Genomic DNA, 19,558 nt, shown 5'->3' on the forward strand with positions numbered 1-19,558 from the left:
TCATTTTGTTTTATGTTCAGGGAGGCGCAAGCCAGGCAAATGGAGGATCTAGTCGATGTCTGCAGGTAAGTTCCCTCAGATCAATCTGACCTTTGTTTGCTGGAAACATAAGCCTGATAAAGCCCAAAACAACAACACAAACAAAAGAGCCAGACAGTGCTGAAAGGCTTTGATGTCTTCTGTAAATCCATTAATATCATTAAAATATTTATCCTTCCTGCTTTGAAAACATTCATCAAATTGTACATTACAGTCAGCAGAGATCTCTGTGAGGGTCAGAGTCACTTACTGTATCTGTCAATAGACTTTTAAGCAGAGTTAATGGTGAAGACAGACAGTGATGGAAACTTCTTCCCTGATGTCAGCAGCGCTGCAGACGCGTGTCGCCTCAGGCTGCGAGGATCCCAGGGATGCTGTTGTTGTTTGTTGTTGTTGTTGTTCGAGAGGAAGTTGTTGTTTTGTGGTTGGAAATCACAGTTTATGTATCGGACGCGTGGTGTTTCTCCAGAGTGGTGGCCCCACATGCAAACTGTCTTAAATAATGAATAGAGAGCTATAGGGGGTCCTGACCCGGACGTATTAAATATGCATCACAGCTACAGAGGAAAGAGTGCTGAGAATCACACAAACACACAACAGCATCATCTGTATTCAGCCAAACATCTCTGGTACATGCAGCCTTTAACCTTTTTTTAGTGCAACACCTTTTAACACTCCTGTATGTGTGTGTTTGTGTGTGTGAAAGGGAGTATTGACTTGGTGACACATCATTATCCTGCTTTCTTTCTACTTCTCTCCATCTCTACCACAAACTAACTATTGATCCTTATTTCTGTCCTCCCATCTTTCTTTAGTGCATCACCCCCCCAAACAACACCCTCCTCCTCCTCCCTCCTCTCTAACTCTGGTATTTCCCAGTCAAGCCCCCTCCCCTCTCCCTTCCTCTTCTCCCCCCTCCTCCTCCTCCTCCTCCTCTCAGATGGATTCTTCAGTCAGCCGAGTGGAACTGGTGCGGCTGCTGGAGAGATAGGCAGAGAGGCGGAGAGGGCTGTGCTGAGCAGACGCTGGGTCGGAGCGCTCAGTTTGCTTCAGACAATCACGGGAACAAGACTCACAGACGCACACACACTGAAAGAGAGAACAAGACACGGAAAGATAGAAGTAGAAGGGAGAGAAAGGGGAGGGAGGTAAATATGTGACAGGATGTGGTTTCCCTGAGCTTGCAGAACATCGTTTCACTGGCATACTTTGAGCATGACCTAAACACGCCGAGCTTACAAGTGTGTTTGAGCTCTGTTAGGTGGTGAAGTGGAAGCAAACCGCTGGAGCTGCTGCTGCTGCTGCTGACAGTTGCTCTGGTCCGTCTTTTGCCTGCCTTCTGCCTCCCTGAGGATTGTGTTTCCTTTAATCCACGCAGCTCTGAGGCAACCTCAACCAGCTTATCGGACGGGATCTCAACCTCCATCCTCTTTCCCCTCCACGAAGAATGTGTTTCTCTGCTGGGAGCTCTGGTCCTGGTGCTGCCAAGCAGTGAAGTTTCCCCCAATTTCGTCAAACAGGTAAGTTTGCTTTCTCTTTCTCCACATGTGCATGCATTTCAACTTCCTGCCACATGTGTACACTCACTGTACACACACACATACGCTCTCCAGCTCTGGACGGCATGGCAGCAACTGTTTGCTTCAGAGAATTGATGCATCAGCCACAAGCCACAAGTTTGGCTGCTTACGCTGCTCCACACACACACGCACATGTTCCTACATTTACACACACACTCCTGCTATTCATCATGCACATCAATAGGGCTGCTTGTTTTGAAGTCACATGCATGACGGATGGTGCAAAACAGGGCTGGGAATGCCAGAAATGTCTACCTGGATCCAATCACACAGCGGTTCAAGATGTGCCTGGCGTACAGTAACACACCACTCCCACACACACACACACACACACAGGGAGCAATGAGTGATTTGCGATCTTCTGTTCTCTAAGGATGATGGGTAAAAGTATGAGTTAGCACGCGCGCTGGTGAGTCCGTGCAAGTTGGTGTGACTGCCGTATGTTCATGTGAGCATTAACAGAAGAGGAGGAGGTTTGCAGGGAAAAACAAGTTGAGAGATGGCAGGAGGTGAGGGGAGGTTGAGGGGGATGTCAGGAAAGAGGAAGACAGGGGCATGAGAGAGGAAGAGTGTGTGTGTGTGTGTGGGTGTGTGTGTGCATATGAGAGAAAGTGAGTGAGCTCCGTCTGACTGAACTGCTGTTAATTAGTTCCAGCTGGCGAGTTGTGGAGCGCTGGGCTGCATTAACTCTATACAGCGTTTGGGTCAGGAGTTCTCCCTCTGTCTTACACACACACACACACACACAGACTCACAGACAGACACGCATGGAAAGCATTAACTGATAAATACAGAAACATTAAAAAACAATCACCCGTAAGGCGTGCAGCATATGGGCAGAAAACACAAACTCTGAAACGTAATACACACAAAAAATGCACAAAAGAACACAAAACATTAACAACACACGCAGATTTATGAACACATGAAACAAAATGACATGTCAAGACACACACACATGCACATTTGCAGCTTGTATGCACTCCACGCTCAGAAAAACACACATGTGCTTGGAGAAAACTGCCATGTGTTCAGTGTCTAGTGCGTGCATCAAAGGGTAAATTATGCGTAGAACATCTCTGAACATGTGAGCCTGCATACATCCTCTATGCACTCATAAGACACACACACTCAGAGCAGAGAGAGAAAAACACTCCATATGGCAGCATCACACACTGACCGCTCGACTGTAAGAAATGTGGAAGTGATTGTGGTTTGAGCTCCGTCACGCCATGCACAGTGTCCTTTCTTTGAAAAAAAAACAGTGAATGATTATGCAGGTCAAAAGGTGAAGGGACCTTTACCTTAAAGGGTTAATTCACCCAAATTATAGAGCCTTATCTCTAATGATATGTAGCCATGCAGATGCAGATTGCTTTTGTAGCAGCTTCACAGAACAAAGGAGCCGCTAAGAGGCGGAGGTCAGGCTGAGTACTTGTGTGATGGGCGTTAAAAAAATCTGTGATGCTTTTAACCTTTTATTAACAAAAGGAGACGAACAATTTATGATAATGTGCACCAAAAAATGATCAGAGAGAATAATGGTCAACAGTGACCCGACTCACCCTGTTCTCCAACGGATCACAAAAGGTTAACAGGTGGTTTTGTGAACACTTTGCAAAACAATGTGTGATTTATATGAGGTGAGGGCTATCTGTGTGGCGTTGATTGCAGGAACACCTTTGACCAGAATAGGTAGACTTTCTACAGAATAAAGACACCATCACCCACTATTGCGCTCATCTTTTCTTTGTTCAAGACAACTTTTCCCAGGATGCAAAGTGACTAGGTTACGTCTTTATACTTTGTTTTGTAGTGCTACCGTTTGAAACGTGACATCCATCAAACTTTGTAAACTCAGTTTGTAGTTTGATTTGTGTTACTCAAACTACAACCTCACCCAGCAGAGCAAATGTAACCTCACTCACCATTATCCAGCCTATTCTCAGAAGGCCTGTTAGTCAGAAAGTTAGTTTTGGTTTAGTTGATCGGTCTGTCTATGAACAACATAACTCAAAAACTGACAAACGGATCTCAATTAAAATTTCAGGAAATGTTCAAAATGGGATAAGGAAGAAGTGATTAAATTTTGGATCCATCATAGTGAGATAGGGCCGTTTTCACCATATGTGTATATAACTCCACGATAAATGGTGGGATTGCTTTGCAAAACAATACAAGACAAGGTCACCATCATTTTTGACAGATGTAAAAGTACGATCCAGATCCTAACAATATTCTAGATACTAAGATCTGGAATACGAAATATGTACTGGGTCATCATAATTTTCAATACTGTCAGGAAACAAATTATCGTACAAACCTGCAACTAACACCAAATTGTAGCAGACAGTCTGCTGAAAGGGAGTATAACATTAAAGTCGGACTGCTTGGTGGAGGTCTGCGCTCTCTTAGTGCTTTTCTAGTTGATATATGATACAGGTGTCTAATAAAGTTGAAGCTATCACTTGTCGTTGCTATTAGTCTGATTTTTTTTCTACTATAATATGATGATATTATCTTGTCATGTTATATGCACCAGAGCCGTCATAACAACATCATGGGACCCCGGGCAAATCAGTGCTTTGGGGACCCCTGGCATGCCGACTTTTGTCAACAATCCAAATAAATAAATAAATAAATGAAAAATGTTTGCAAATTTTTTAGGATACAGATTCTCTGGACTACTAGTCCAAAAAATAAGATATCAACTAAATCCAAACACATTTTCTGACTAACGGCCTTCAGACAATAAGGTGGGCTCCCTTATTTTTAATGATAGACTCTCAAGTTTGAACAGACCACTGCATGAGGGTTGGAATGAACATAAGCACAAACAGATTAACCCGTGTTTCAACCTGTGTTTAGCTTTCTTCTGCTCTAATGTCCCTTTTGTTTTCACCAGTCCAGCTCCAGTGTACATCATTACTACATAATAAATACAAAAAGTAGTTTTCTCCTGGAAAAAGGACAGATCTTGCTTCTCAGTGCTGAACTTTGCCAGCATGTGTAGTGTCATTACAGGGACTTTTGATCTGCATGCTGTAAGTGGATTCTTGTTCCCCTGGTGAAATCTGAGCCAACCATGAATACTGAGAAATAGCTTGAAGAAGCATCATTGTATGTGTTTTTGCAGTACCACAAGTGTCCACTCAAGACTTGTTCCAAAAGCCTCCAAAACTTTGGTCCCAGTAGCTTATTTTGTCAAAAACTCTACAAGGGGTGATCAATTTTGTATAATGCAACCAATTTATGTGTAAGTTGACAGACAGGAGGGAGCTTTGTAGGTGTCTTCCAGGAGGCCTCAGTTCCACTTCTTTACTTGATTCCATATCGATTCACTTTTTAGGGCTGTTCACATGACAATGGTTTTAGGGTGGAATGCAAAAGTATTGTTGCGTTTTGGCCTCGTGTTAACAGGGAAACTGCGTTTTAGCTGACCTAAAATGCAAATTTTTGAGTGGAATTTTCTGATATGCTGCCGCCACTATTGCTGTGTTTACATTAAGCCGGCATTTTCAGTGGTTGATGATGATCATTGTAGACTACCATGTTTTGCTTGTGCTGCTTAATCTGCTGAATCTGCTGACTGTCTTTATACAAAATGTGCATCTATTGCTTCACTTCTGCTCTTAGCATTCACCAGATGATCAACTCAACTCTACTTTGAGTGGAGATCTACCAAAAGCAGCTTCTGGACAAGACGGTTATAGCGCCAACTACAGGCCTGGCATGCTTACTACAGCGTTTTTTAGTCCCTCAGGGTGCCTATGTAAACGCAGATTTTTTTCATTGCATTTTAGTGTTTCCAGATGAAATGTTGTCATGTAAACGGGGCCTATAGCTGAATCAGCATTTTCAATATGCCCATCGGCAGCCATTGCAGTGATTCATGTCTCTTCATAAATGAATTTGCAACAACGCTAAGACTACAGTGTTAGGGTTGTAAATCTTAATACACTACTAACTTGCTTGAATTAAATGATTCCCCCTGTCCGTATTTTGGTGCCAAGCAATCCCTTTTTGGTGTAAAAGGGGTCAAAATCCAAAGTCCTCGTCTGTGTAGAAATATATTCAGTTTCCAGTCGGAACAAGCTGAATAGATAATGTTAGACCTCAGCAGTCGGAGCTCAGGAGGGTTTCTTCCAATTTTCAGTCTGTCTTTTTCAGGAGAAGCCTTTTTGTGCTCTTGACGGTGCTTCTGGGCTGAGCAGCAGTGCAGGAACTCTGTTCTATAAAGACTATAACTTTGACAGATTCCCACTCGACTGGGGTGAGACTCACTTCTGCAGTTCCTTAGATCTTACTCTGAAGGCAAGACAAGAAACCCATTAAGGCCTGCTCTGGAGGAGCGATTACCCCTCTAAAGCATGAACACACAAGGCATTCTTGTATTAATTTAATTAAGACGTGAAATATGTAGATCCATCCTTTCTTCTGGAACTTTAACACACAACAGCAGGCATGATCCATTGCTGTAAAGACCTTTTATTGATGATTTATCCACATTTAGAGCTGCAAATGGCTTACCAACCCTGCAGTGACAGCTTATTAGAAAGTGAAAACACTAACTTCAGGTTATTAATGACTTTATTAACATTTCTTCTGCAGGATGGATGGCTTTTGAGAATGTTAGATCCATTAACCTTTATTAATGGCGTGGCATTGTTTATGTCTGCAGATTTATGAGCTTTTGTTTATGACTTGTTAGCATTTCAGAAGGATAACTCAAACCTTGGGGACACAGAACAAAGTGCATACACAAAGCAGGAGAAGAAAGGATCACATTAGTTGTTAAAGGAGACTTGAGGAAGTTTTCAACTCATTCTGCATTGATGGTATCATTTTGAATGAAGCTTAGCCAAACTTTAGAGCTGTTGTGGTGCTCTGACATGATCGTTTTCTCACCACTTTGTTAACATGCTGTGTCACTACAGGTCCAAGCAGATAAGAAAACTTCACACGCATAACCAAATTCTCGCTGTGGTTTAATCCTGAAAAATGTACGTCACTATCATCATCATTTACAACGTATGTAGCCATCAGATTATCAGTGACAGGAAAAGCTGTTCCTGTTTTTGATATTAAAAAAGCTGAGTTAATATCTGTCACTCATCATAAACGGCTATTTTATGACTTCCGCTTTTGAAGTTTGGCAGTGAAAGGAAGTTAGGTAGCAGAATATTTTTTTTACTTTGATAACGCTTTTCTGTATGCTGTTTAATATCAATGTCAGCTTTATCTACATTGCACGTTTAAAGCCAGTGGCCTACCAAAGTGCAGTAACAGTAATAATAACATTACAGTAACAGTAAAAAGGCAGAAACACCAAAAACAATATAGATTGACATAAAAGCCTCAATAGAAGTGGCTATTCTGCACCAAAAGTCAAAGTGAACAAGCCTTTGAAAGAGTTTTAAAAGTGGATAAATGTTGTCTTAGCCAACCAGTGCCCGGAAGCACATCCAGTCCATAGACTGTATAAAACATGGACGTAGTCTCGCCGACGTCACCCGTCTGTTTCTGAAACAGAAAATGAAGCACATTGGCTATCGCGGCCATATTGGTAGTGGCAAGGGCTTCACCTACAGCCATAGGGCGCCAGCCGTCACGTGATCCTCAGCTGTGCCTCTTATTGGGGGAGCTCGCAATCTCAATATCCTCTGAACGGCCGTGTCAGAAAAAATCACCCCCCGTACAGTGGGTGCTGGTAGTAAAATTAGCGACTCGGACAGGAGACGATTTTTGAACCGGGCTGTAAATAGGTTAGTTTCTGCTTTGAAAACGTCTTTTTTTGGCTTGGTGCGTATGTCACTTCCGCTACTTCTGGAGCCGGCCTCAAGCGAACACTCCAGAAACAGCAGATTTTAGCACTTCCACATTGTCTCATATTCCCAGACCGGAGGTTGCTGCTTGATCCAGTCATTGCACAAACAGAACCATTAGTCATAACGCACCGTCATAGAACGACCACTTGTCTGTAGCATTAGCTGCATGTATAACTGCCAAAGATTGGCCAATTAACTAACTGCACCATTAAAGCAAGGCAGGTGCAGTCCGTCATATGTCAAATTGTGCGTTACATCACTAATGACTGGATGTGTGCACAGGTCCAGGGCTATGCTAGCTAAAAGAGCTAAATAGTGTTAAACAAGACTTAACGTTTATTTGTGTGAGTGCTTCCTGCTTTTGGGCGACTAAAGAGATAAACTGTGTGCAGACAGTTCCACTGTGTCATTTAGCAGACGCTTTTGTCCGAAGCGACGTACAACATTAGCAAGAATTTTGACAAAGGGAAAAACCTAGTTAGTGCGACAAAGTGCTACAAGTTATTTGGCTGCAGGTGTTGCCATTAAGTGCAAGAGGGGTTTTTTGGTCGACTAATCTAGCCAACTAACCACAATTAATTGCTGCAACAATCTACTTAAACCTTCAACAACATTCAGTAATCAGTGCTGAAAATGAACTAAGAGCTGAGTCTGAGACCTTCTGTCTCATTCTGCCCCTGAGGACAAAGAGGAGAAGGGACAGATTAAGTGCCTTAGTGTTCCCTGAACAGATCAGTCTTCAGACATCTCTTAAAGTAGAAAGGGACTCTGTGGATCGTATAGAGTTATGTAATTCATTCCACCATAAGGGCACAACAGAGGAGAAGAGTCTGGCTAGAGATTTGGAGCCGCACTGGGCTGGGCATATTTATATTATTCAAAGATTTATCGAAACACCGGAGCACACGGCTAGGCTGCGTAAAGTTTGACTATTGTTATATTTCATAATTTGACAAAGCTAAAAACAACACAGGGAAAAGCTCTCTTTCTTGTAGTTTTGCCTCCTCTGCGAAAAACAGTCCACCGCTTTCTCCAGATGCATGCCCAGAGAGGTAAAACTTCAAAAAGGAAAAACCAGGGAACACTCTGAAATGTTTTGTTAGAAACAGTAAAATAATGTCAAGAAGAGAGCAATGATAACGGCAAGAACATCCTTATTTCAGTTATCTGCATCCACAACAAATGAACCATTCGACAACATCTCTGCAACAGCGGGTGATGGTGGTCATGGTAAATGGAGTTTACAAACCTTACAAATTTCATCCAAAGGTGTCTCCAGAATCAGTTCAACCCTAAATTTCTTCACAGTCCCTTAAAACACAGAACTCCTTTCTGTTTCATCACGTTGTCACAGTCATACTGTTCCAGATGTTTCTCTGCATCCTCACTTCCAGCCACCAGCTTGTGTATTCTCCGTGTTGATTTTTTCACTCCAGTCTTTTAGCAAACATGTATTTTAATCAACTTATGTTTGCGATCTGATCCGGGCGCAGTCGATCCCCCTGTGTGGCGTGAAATTTGATTAAGGTAATTGGCACGCAGTGGCGTGTGTAAACCGTCGTGTGTACTCGTCTCCGCTCAGTATGTATAGACAAACACCCAGAGGCGGACACAACAAAATACCGGAACTTTCTGTACTCACAGTAATCTGGGCTGCATCTAATTGAAAGTGGTTATTTTTAAACCGCCTTAATATCATTCTTTCCTCATTTCATGCTGCGTTTGTTGATGCCAGACAAAAACGAACACACGATACAGATTTAGGACATGATGAAACATAAACATGAGAGGGATTTGATCCCAGAATAAGTTGCCTGGAGGTGACGTCTTCTCCTGTGGAATAAAAGAGAGTGCAAATTGGAAAACTTTGCATGACAGACTCATCTGTGCTTCAGAGATAAAACTTAATTTGAGTTATTTTTGTGCTTTGGTGAATTTTTGAAAAAGTGGTTTCATTTGTTGCACAGGAATCAGATTTGGCACCTTTTTTTTGGCAGTTATATAAACTGCGGGCAGTAAACATGGCTGAATGACACCCTGGGAGATAAGGTGTGAGTTATGCGGTTCTCATGACAGGGTGTCATCTTGATTGCAGCCTCTGCTGTGAGTCTCACGTCTTTTCCCCGTGAAATACTCGCTTACAAGATCTCGGGCGAAGATTATTTCTCCCCGGCTCCCCTGCCAGGTGACAGTGATCGTGCTTTTGAAGATACTAAGTTATTCAAGCCTCTGGCGCTGCCCTAGACCTGAGACGGCATATTAGGATGAATCCTCCAGGCAAGACGAGGAAACAAAGGAGCCAGTTTTCCAGTATTCAGACATTTCTGTAGCAGCTTAGCTGGAATTGAGGGGAGAGAAAAAAAAGGGAAGAGAGAAAGGCCCTTGATATTTCTATAAGGCAAATTGACTCCTGTTGTAATGGGTGGTCAAGAAAATTGCAGCCGTATTGATTGGGTAATGTCCAACACGGACATGTCGATAGGGTGTCTGAAAACCTAAGAACTCTGCCCGGCTGGCTTTAATAAAAAATGACCCGCCTGGAGCGAGTTCACAGAAAGCAATGACTCACTCACGGGAAATCTCTTCAAACTCCTCTGTGTCTAAAAGAAAGAAAGCAAAGAGGGTCAGACTTTTTTATTCTATTTTTAAACGCTTCTCTCTCCATTATGCTGAAAACCTTTCACGTTTTTTTGGCTGCGGTTTGAAAACAACCGGCGTAGCGTTCACGCAAGTTGGGCTGAGATGATGTTTTGCTTTATTCTTGCGAGAACTGTACAAATCCCAGCGTGGATAGATTATGCATAACAAATCATCCTCATGGCTGTCAGAGACGCCGCGCAGAGAGGAGGGGAAGAGGAGGACATGAGTGTTTGCTCCTGCACATGGAGGAGGGAAAGAGGAAGAGGGTGAGAGCTTAGAGAAGAAAAAGGAGGAGAAAGGGAGAAACTGACAATGAAAGAGAAAGAGGTTTAGAGAGATTGGTGCTTATTATTCTCCAGAGAAGGGAATAGTCATAGAGGGTTTGGTTCCCATGGCAATAGCTCTCTCAGCGTGTGTGTATGCGTGTGTGAGGACGCGCTGTATTCAGGGCCTTGAGACTATACACAGACGAGGTTGGCCGAGGCCATGGCGAACCGCGGAGCCAACCGAAGCCTCGTAACGACGGAGAATCTCAGACAGACACTATTGTTTACTCTGCCTCACTCATAACCTCTCATCTTCCATTTTTTTCCTTCCTCCTGCATGTTCACCATTATGTGTCGTCCTTGTGCATTCAAAGCAAATATAACAAAATTCAGCAAGTTGAAAAAAGCAATTCCACCTTTGGGCACCCCGTGGTCCTCCTCATTGGGACGGGGTTTAGACGCCGCCTCTTACTTTATTGCACATTCACTCACAGCATGTTGGATTTTTGTGAAGACTTTTTTTTGACAGTTAATTGGTATTTCCACAATTTTGTCAGTGGATATATCAAAACAAGCTCTTTAGGGTTTTGAAACACTCATATTTCAATTTGCTTACCCTGCTCTGCGTGTTTCTTTGCAGCGCTTTTGTGATATCTGTTTGCTTTTGTGTGTTATCCTGGAAATGGACTCTTATCCCTGTTGTAAAAACTTACAATAAAAAACTATCTCAGCTGAAGGCAGGTCTCAATTTGTTAAGACTGACAGTCACGTAAACAAGACTGTGCACAGGCTGCTGCTTGTGCTGGCTTTAAAGATCAAAACAAAGCTGACAGAACAACAATAGCTCAATCTTTTTTCTGGGTAAAGGTCCCTGGTAAAGGCATAACGACTTTATACCAGCAAATCAAAGTTTTATCCCCGCCTTAAATGTAGGGTCTGCAGGATTTCCTTAGAAAATAACATATCAGTTTTTACAGGAGTAGTCCTACTCAGTCATCTCCTATGGGCCTCTTTACATGTGTGTCAGTGTCTGTGTCTGCCTTAACCCCCTTTTCTGCCCGAAAGTTGATGTTTTGGTTGTGTTAGGACAGGCATGGGCAAACTACGGCCCGGGGGCCACATGCGGCCTGTTAAACGTTTTAATCCGGCCCGCCGAACTTGAAAAAATTAAATGAATAAACCTTGTTAGTGTTTTATTTTCCCTGCGATTCTGATGTTTTCTATATATAGAGAGTTCACATTTAATATCAAAATATCACACAAACAATTTTGACACAATCTTTTATTATTTTTCGTTTTTTTCGTTTTTAAAACCAGGACAGAAAAAATGCGTTTTTCTGTGATTCTGTTTTTCCGTTTTGGTTTTAAAACAGAAAAACAAAAAAAACAAGTCCGTTTTTTCATTATTTTGATTTTGTTTTGAAACAGAATGACGAAAGAACGAACCATGTACAGATTAAAAATCCCATTATAATTCCAGTGTCTCATATTCTAATTTTAATTTCAAAACAAAATCAAAACAGCGAAAAATAGACCGTTATTTGTTTTCTGATTTTTTATTTGAAAATGAAAAGTTGAATAACAAGTTGTTATCCATTTTCCGATTTTGGATTCTAAAACGGATATGGAATGAACGAATGATACCCTGATAGTTACCAAAGCACTCCATCCATCTGCTCCTGGTCCGGCCCCTTTGCCAAATGTTAGAACCCATTGTGGCCCACGAATCAAAAAGTTTGCCCACCCCTGTGTTAGGACGTTTCTGGGCAGGGATTGGATGTGGTTGCATCAGCCAATCAGAGCGCGCCTAGTGCGCAAGTAAGTTTGCATGTTTATTAGCGAGTTGATGAAGTTGTTCAAGTGGCTACGAGAGTGGACATAACACGGAGGAAGAAAAACAAAACCAAAGAGAAACAGATAAAATGAGGGTGAAGCGAGGCTCGACTTTCGGACACTCAAAAAGCAGCATGGGATGAAGAGCGATGTAGGTTAGCTTTCTGCTAACCAGGTATGTGTCAAATACCCGTGATTAGCTTGTGCTAACATACCAAGTCAGGTGCACAGCTCTTGAGTCTTTCCCACGTAGATTCATGATGCTACAGGTGGTAGCTGGGCTAGTAAGTGTGTTCATGAAGTCACAGTTGGAGGCAGTGGGTGTGGGCTGCTGCTGGCTCTGAGCCAAGGAGGAGGAGCCCAGTTTAAATGTTGTGTTTGCTAACAAGTAGCAAAAATTCATGCAGACCCTACCTTTAAAATGTCTGGTGGCTGTCAGCTAACAGAGCATCTTCTTACACTCACACGGGATCCATGTCCATTCTGTTTCACTTGTTGTCAGACGTTCAGCTACGTTCAGTACGTCTTGTATCAGGACTACCAGACAGCTGGGGACAAGGCCAAGGAGGTCCTGCACTTCCCACTTCACTGATGATCTTTCGTTGCCCTCACTCTGTTTACAGACCTATGAATGGGGCTCATTTCTTTACAGCAGCTTAAGGCTGGGAATACACCAGCTGTGTCTGGCTCTGTACCATTGCGTGTCAACTGCATACTCATCCCTCAACTCAGACCTGCTGCGTGTTCAGTCTGGCATGTTACTGGAGTGCCAGACAGCTAGAGTCACAAGTCCAAAGAGTTCTTCCATCGATAAGCCTCTCGTTGTTCATGTTGGACTGTAAAAGTTCAAATCTGTTGACTCCTGGTCTGGCTCCACTCATTATGTTGGTTTGTTGTCATAGTAGAGCTAATTATGATCTAGTTTGGAACAGTTTATGTTATTTTGAAAGTCAACGGATGGTTTCTATGCACAACTTTCTGTCCAGCTCAATCTCAATCTGGCAAAAATAAGACGCTTCCATATCTGCTGCGACCTGCCGGAGCAGGGCCGCAGCCAGAACGTAACAGAGTGGATCTAGTGTGAGTTGGCACATTGACTTAAATAGAAAACTGTCTGATCCAGTGTAGTAACAGATAAAGACACATCTGATGTATTCTGATCATAAAAACACAAGATAGAAAATAAGACTTAGCTACAGTGAATAGGAGCTAGATAGGAAAGCAGTTGCACCAGTTTCCCAGCTCCACAATTTGGAAATCCCCCTTTTCTCTCTGCCCCTCACACCTTGACTCCTCACCCTATACAGGGGCAGAGGATGGAAACAGAGGGACCAAAGAGAGTAGAAAAACAATGGGGCAGGATGTTGTTGCAGTAAGCTTCAGTGATAATGTGGTGGTTTTAAGACAGAGGCACATGAACCTCATTCAACATGTTTAGTTCACACTGATTTAACGACGTAACCCTCCCAAAACTGATCTGTCTGATACTGTTAGTGTTTATTTTCTGACGCTTACTCTGAGTGTCAGACATTTAAAGCCCTCCTACACAGATGCCAGTAAACATAAACTCTGAATTCAGCCAAATTTTATCAGATTTTGGTAAAATGATCCAGCACACATGGAGAGAGGATGGAGAAGAAGTGCTCCATGAGTGGCCTTAAAAGCTTCTATTGACACATTTGCATGTATTCTCACCATGAAACAGGAATCCATTAACCGTAGTGAGTCTGAGCCGAGTGCATCTGCCAGTCTTTCATAGTGGAGAAAACTTCAACTTCCAAAGTCACCATTAGCCATGTTCATGTGTATAACTAAAGACATGTTAACATGCCCATCATATAAGATAAACTCAGCATGTTAAATCTGTATTTTTCAGAGCGATAACAATCACTTTAATGAGAGCATGTGCAGCCTTGTTCTCTCTGAAATCTTCTGCTAAGAATTAAGAATAATTTTCATTGTACACAATCAAAACCTCACACCAGGGAGTGTCTCAAACAGCCACAGACAACTCCTGTTATGATAAAATATTGTTATGACAGCATCATAAAACACAAATACAAACATATTCCAGACCATTACAACACTGAGATAACCAGCTGTTCTCAAAGCTGTGTGGGGGAACTGATCTAATTAGTGCCGCTATGTAAATCGTGGTCAGACTGCTGGAGTAGAAAGTCTCTCACTTTTCTTCAAGCTCTGTGAGCCCTTCAGGCTGTGTGCTAAACTGGTCAGATGTTGGTTGAAATGAAAGCAAAAGATGATCACAACCGGCTTAAGTCAGTCTGCACAATGTGACACATGCAGGCTTCCATAAAAGGCATAAAATCATAAGACATGAAGCAGATTTTAACTTGTAAGTGGACCCAAAAATCCTGAATGCCATCCCCTTTTTACATGATACTTAGCATAAATGCACAAGAAGTAAGCATGCCAGAGTTCCCAGAGTGATCAGTTTTATTTGTTAACCCTAAATATAGGTTAAACAAGAGGGAAAAAGACAAAAAGTATTCATCCATCCATCCATATATTATTTTGCTTGTCCTTTGCTTTCCCTTCTGAAAAGTATCACCTATGTTTATCTTTTACAACAAGTGCAGGGCAAGTGAAGTTTGTAGAACAAGAGGAAAAAACTAGCGCCCCAAAAGATTCAAAGATTCCGTGAAGAGTTTTTGACTTCCTGTAAAACTTCAACTGAAATGAAACCTCACCTTTCCCTCGACTGTCTCTGGATACCAGATGATAAGTGGTCAGTTTTCTGCAGTATAAGGTGCTGCGTAAACATGGGTCAGCTCTATGTTCCTACACCAATGCCCAATGTTCCCACAGCCCAATGTTCCCACAGCATTGCCCAATGTTCTCAAACCCCAATGATCCCACCACCCTATGTTTCTACAGCACTGCCAGATGTTCCCACAGCCCTATGTTCCCACAGCACTACCCAATGTTCCCACAGCCCAATGTTCCCACAGCACAGCCCTTTGTTCCCACAGCACTGCCCAGTGTTCCCACCATCCTTTGTTCCCACAGCACTGCCCAGTGTTCCCACCACCCTATGTTTCCACAGCACTGCCCAATGTTCCCACAGCCCAATGTTCCCACAGCACAGCCCTATGTTTCCACAGCCTAGCCCTATGTTCCCACAGCCCCGTGTTCCCTTAGCACTGCCCAGTGTTCCCCCAGGGTAGGTTCCCGCAGCCCAATGTTCCCACAACCCAGTGTCCCCACAGCACTGCCCAATGTTCCCACAGCCCTATGTTCCCACAGCACTGCCCAATGTTCCCACAGCCCCATGTTCCCACAGCACTGCCCAGTGTCCCCACAGGGTAGGTTCCTGCAGCCCAGTGTCCCCTCATCCCAATGTTCCCACAGCACTGCCCAATGTTACCACAGCCCTTTGTTCCCACAGCACTGCCCAATGTTCCCACAGCCTAGTGTTCCCACCACCCTATGTCCCCACAGCCCTTTGTTCCCATAGCACAACCAAGTGTTCCCACAGGGTATGTTCCCACGGCCCAATGTTCCCACAGCACTGTCCAATTGTCCCACAGTCCAATGTTCATTTAATTCTCCTACAATTTTTTGGAAGCACTTTAAAGTAAATGAATGTATAAGTTGGTAATTTTATTTCGATCAGCAGCCAAAAAAATTGTCACAATCATTACAGATTAAAAATAAAACCCTTGATTTAATTTTCTTAAGTCACACACACACACGCAAAAATAAAATAAGACAGACTTTGGAAAAAATAATCTTAGAAATGGGGGAACTTTGGGAACAAAGGGCTGTGGGAACATAGTTACACTCACGACAACATTAGTAAACTCTGCTTCTCCTCAAATAAAATGTTCTTGGTAAGGGCGCAACATGGGGAAAATATATCAGGACATTTTTATGACAGGATCTGGATTTTATCAGGATTGTTTTTCAATTTCAGACATTTTTTTATATCTAAAAACAACATTTTTTGTCACACATATTTTTAATCTCGGATCCTGAACAATTTCACGCACAACTTTTGTCTTTTCTGCACCATTTCATAACTTTACTGTACACATTAATTTGAACAAGATAAGTTTCAGTACCGTGATTCCTACATTGTAAGAAGGAAGCTGGGAGCTGCATAAAAATGGAACTCAGGCTATTTTTGGGCCTGACTTTGGACATGCCAGTTTTAGACGGCGAGCTAATTTTGAGGTTTCTTTTAGGCCTGATTGAATCCCTTCATCTACAGCCCATGTCAGACAGAAACATGACCTTGTCAACCACTCTGCAGGGTGCTAAGAGTGCCCAGGTTTTATGCCAATTAGGCTGTCGGTGCCGTCCGGTCCTGTGAAAGCGTAGGTAAATCTTTTGTGGAAGAATTCCTACCCCACAGTTGCTTCCTGAAAGAATGAGCAACACTGTATTCCTCAGAAGAAGTGACCACAGAAGGCTGCATGTCAAAAATACCCAGTGTAAACATGGGTCACTTTAAGGCTTTTAAACTAACAATCCCCGCTGTTGCTCTTCCTGTGCGGTTACTCTCATCCTCTCGTCTACACGGTGGTTTCTCTCTAACCACTCACGCCTCAGAGAGCCCTTGAGGCCACCGCTCAAATAAACTATGGATGATAGCGCTGGACCGGCAGTACCCACCACAAAACACAGCTCAGCGCTTCACTTTACTTGTCAGATTAAAAAGATCAAAAGTCAGGAAAAGAGGGTGAGGGAGATACAGAGGCAGAGAGACAGAGAGAGTGGGCTTTAAAGGGAGACTACATGGAGAAGAACACAAGAACACAGTGTCCTAATTAATGTCTTCCTACATTAATCCACTCTGAAGCTTCCCATGCTGCTGGGTTTGATCTCAGCATCGCTACTATCAAAGCTTTGTAACATGGGCTTGTAATACGGGGAAGATCTCTCAGAAAGCATTAAGGATAATTATTCAGTGCAGACTCCTCTTCCTCTGGATGCTGTGATGTCGAAAAGTGCAGGTAGGATTCTTGGGGATCATTTTCTTCAATGATTGAGGATTATAAGATCCTAATTCTCCACAGAAAAACACATTTCAGTTCAAAACTGCCGTACTCTGTGTATTAATATGAGGAGCTGATGGCAGAAACCCTGATGGCAGGATCAGTCACTTATTTAGGTAATTTTGTATATTTGTACACATTTTTGTTACTTCTTGGCTTTTTTTCCTTGGTTGTTTTTCATATTTTATTGTTGGCATTCATTGTGGAGAATTTCATCGTATGCTCATCATGAGTAATACCGAGTACCGATTCACAAAAAATCAAAAGGTACCATTGTCAGGTACCTAAACCCATCCTTGTGACTGTGAGAGAGTGGAAGAGTAGGCGATTTTCCATACTGGACACGAACACAGAACCGGAAGGTTACATGTTGAAGAATAAATATGCTAAAATTAAAAACAGAATAATTTTAACAGAAAAATTATATTTATTACCACATACACACAAAAGTACCAAAAATTGGCACCTTCAAGTACTGATACTGGTTGCTAGGCACCCATAATGTTTCAAATGTGAAAGGTACCCATCCCTATGGTTGGAAGACCAAAGCTAACTATTTCATTTTCAGTCAGTAACATCTTAATGAAGCTGCGTCCTTTTAAGGTGCTCTATCCTGCATCCCCAAACTCTGACTCCTAGCTAGTCCTGTTAGCCCCTCCAACATATTTACCAGAGATCTCACTGTGCCCGTAATGAAAGAGGGAAAACACAGGTCATATCTTCCTCCAAAAGCCTTTGTTCTTGTTGTTGTCTTACACCAGCTGTCTCTAGCGGTTTGGTCGATGAACCCGGCTGGCTTCAGTGCAGCTGAGCATTGAGGTGTTTTAGCTAAAGTCTGGATTCAAGTACGACAAACTGTCCACAGCTTTCGCCAAATGACTGTCCAGAGAGGAAAATATCCAAAGGTAAACATCAGAAAACAAGCTGACATGTTCATTACAAATGATATAAATGTAGAAAAGAGCAGGGCAGGAGCAACAGTAACACGCTCCTCATGTTTTTTTGCACATGCACACTTTGGGGCAGTTCTGGCCATTAACGGAAATCACCGGTCTGAAAATATGAGGCATGAATTACCGATTTCTCTGAAAGCACACACAATGTGTGGGGTGATTTTTTTTCTTTACCAGCAGTTAAGAAGATATTAAGATTGGGGATGCCTGATATATTAGTATCAATATCAGTATGTCAGGGCGATGTTGGTCATTTTTTTAACATATCAGTATCGGCCGATGTGTAAAAGTGGGCTTTTATTTACTCATTTGCTGCCGGCCATTTTCAAAGCATCTTTGAACGATCCAAATAGAATTGTTTTCTGTGACGATGCAAACACCAAAACTACCTAAAAAGAGTGGACTCTCTTCTTTTATGGCTCTCTTCCTGTTTTTGATCCAAAAAACAGGCAAAACATACTTTTTTGATCGTGTTGATCTCGGGCGCTCCATCCCTTGATCCTCTACATGGTCGTCTTTTCTCACAATCGTGCCACTCTTTCTTTGCAAACTACCTCAACGCTTTATCTCAGATTGTTGTTGTTGTTTTTTATTTTACCAATATTGATATTGGTAAATATCGGTTATCGGCCATAACAGCAATATCAATATCAATATCGAACAAGAAATTTCATAATGGTGCACCCCTAATTATGATGACGAGTTCTCCCAATCAGAAGCAGCTCAGCTGACTGACTGAGGTGCCTTATAGCTGCTAGTGAGGAGGCTTAAAGCCTGCCTCATTTCTAATATGGCACCCCGTGACAATATGTTACAAAACTCTGTTTCAGAAACAGCTGGGTGACATCACTAAGACAACATCCATTCATTATATGGTCCATGATGCAAACCAACACTGACTTATGTTTGTTATCCTTTGTTACTTGAAAATAAGCAGTTTAACCTTTAAAACAAGATATTGGTCTTTCTGGCAAATAGATATGTAATCACTCCTTACCTGTTGTGGTTTTTAAAAGCAGAAAATGACAACTCAGCATCTCTGGGCTCTTGCAATAGTGAACACAAACTGGCACAGTCTTACCTCAGGGTCCAAGAAGACATAGTGTAAAAAACTTTTAGTGAATGCTTTAGCCTGGGTTTGACTCCCCGTCTTCTGTTGTCAGCTGTCGATGCAGCAGTAGGCAACTTGTTGAGCTTAAACATAATGAAACATATGCCTTTCATTATTCCCTCTGATCTTTTCTACAGGAGTCAATGGAGACCAACACAAAGCTTAAAGGATAGTCACAAATCTTCTACTTGACAATAAAGCACTTTTGCATTTTACACATTGGGCTACTTCCCCAGAATCAGATAGTGACCAACGCTGACACAGAAACAACCCAAACTTTGTCTTCA

At 42.4% G+C, this 19,558-nt stretch overlaps 1 protein-coding gene across 1 annotated transcript in view; it reads left to right on the plus strand.

Annotated features, from left to right (window-relative positions):
* The first annotated feature begins 1,027 nt into the window (after positions 1-1,027).
* Positions 1,028-19,558, plus strand: part of rftn1b (raftlin, lipid raft linker 1b) — a 204,086-nt gene continuing 185,555 nt past the window's right edge. The window contains exon 1 of the mRNA XM_074683789.1: positions 1,028-1,559. The gene's annotated coding sequence lies outside the window, so the exon portion shown is untranslated. The remainder of the gene's footprint in view (positions 1,560-19,558) is intronic.

Source organism: Halichoeres trimaculatus, unplaced genomic scaffold (assembly GCF_033239565.1).
Source record: "Halichoeres trimaculatus isolate MK-OKI-2021-1 unplaced genomic scaffold, fHalTri1.1 fHalTri1_scaffold_12, whole genome shotgun sequence".
Taxonomy (NCBI): domain Eukaryota; kingdom Metazoa; phylum Chordata; class Actinopteri; order Labriformes; family Labridae; genus Halichoeres; species Halichoeres trimaculatus.